Raw genomic sequence first — 1,895 nt, 5'->3', positions numbered from 1 at the left:
ACCTTCAACAAATCTGAGCCCAGGAAATAATAAATTGAGTTATTAAAGGTGTATATATGCCTCTAGAATCCCATGAGACTATGGAAAGTGTTGTGACGTCTTTGAGAGGCGTTTAGCAGTTTGAGCAGGAACCTTTCTATTTTCATGAAAATCGGTCAGTCCAAACCACAGTTACTAAAATCAAACTGTCCAGCTATCGGTAAGAAATAGTTCCATAACTGGCAAGACAAGCTGCACCTTAAAACGGGCGTCCCACGGTAGTCACGCGCGGTAGATGACAGCCGGCTTTAAACCAAAGCTAAATAATTCCTGACCCCAGTCAGATCCCAAGTCACATCCCATTTGGTCGCCAGAACTGCACCACATCTGTACTATTTCACCGTTATGCCTTCTAGACCACTACCAAATCAGATAAAACCTGTACAGTCATTATGGATATTCGCCCAAAGGACAGGAAACTCAAATCGAAATATGTAACGACACTGCATAATATTTTCATTTGAACAATGCAAAAACCGATAAAGGGGGCATCCTACCATATTTTTACTTAAATAGCTCCATTCACGAAACAGAACAACGATCTGTTTGTGACAGCTTTCATGAGAAGGTTTGTCGTTCATGTGAATGTATTTCCAAAGGCATATAAACAACATGTGCGTCCTTTTGGACGCCCCTCTATATATCCCTAAATATCTAAACACAGTAACAGGCGTCACATTCTTCCAGAACATAGTGGTACAGTGATTGTGTTAAGCTATGAAACACTTGAGACACCCCCATCTTCTACATAGTACACTTTCATGACGGCAAGACAACTTCATTCATTGTCAATAAATTCATATTGCGTTGTCAGACATGATACCGGCCATTCTCAAAATATCTTAAGCGAAAGCAGGCCTAATAGTCGCTACACCTAGGATAAAAGATACTCGATAAGACGTTAAATGGCAAGTGAAGATAAATTATATATTTATGAAATAGCGATAAAGTGAACTATACAAGTCCCACTACATCATGAGCATATGTTTTTAGAGTGAGTGAGTTTGGTTTTAGCAATATTCCAGCAATATCACGTCGGGGGGCACCAGAAATGGGCTTCAGACATTGTACTCATTTGGGGAATCGAACCCGGCGTGACAGACCAACGCTTCAACCACAAGACTACCCTACCGACCCATATGTTTATTAAACACAATAGTGATAACACCAAGTGAGCTTGTAGTGTCCCATCGGTGGCACCGTGCATGGACATATGCAAACTTCAGTTGTTCACGTGAGAACAAATCGAGAAGTAGAGAACTGACCATTGATTCCGAATACAGGAAAGACTGCGATTGTATTTAAAATATTAATTATGCTCTCGAAGAGGATGGTGTAAGGAACTGTCCTCGGGTTTACAGAACAAAACCTTTCAGAGTTCACTGGCATATTTTCTTTCGATCTGGATACTCACTTCACAGAAAAAAGGATGTATGTACCAACACACACGCACGGAGCTGAAAACGTTTAAGTTGCTATTTTACGATGTTACAGTTAGCTATTTTACAAGTCAAAACTGTGATATATACGTACATCACCACGACCGATATACTCTCTTTCGAGTTGTTTTCTTCTTAAAATGTCCCACGATATTTTACAGACCGCCATAATGAACAGCAGCAAATGAAGAAGCCAAAACTCCATTGCGGTTGCTGATATCATTATTCTGGGTAAATAAAATACAATCTTTGACGCTCCTTTCTATGAAATTTAAATGGTACCACTATCATAGAATATATACATGTGTATACCTTAGAACCAAAATTTCGTTGAAATTTCGAGTTTTATGTCACTTCGATTCTATTTCGTAGTTTTGCAAGAACTACGTGTATTTTCAAAAAGTCGAAATTCAGAAA

The sequence above is a fragment of the Haliotis asinina genome, chromosome 1 (genome assembly GCF_037392515.1).
Source record: "Haliotis asinina isolate JCU_RB_2024 chromosome 1, JCU_Hal_asi_v2, whole genome shotgun sequence".
NCBI classification, from domain to species: domain Eukaryota; kingdom Metazoa; phylum Mollusca; class Gastropoda; order Lepetellida; family Haliotidae; genus Haliotis; species Haliotis asinina.
This window is presented reverse-complemented; position numbering follows the sequence as displayed.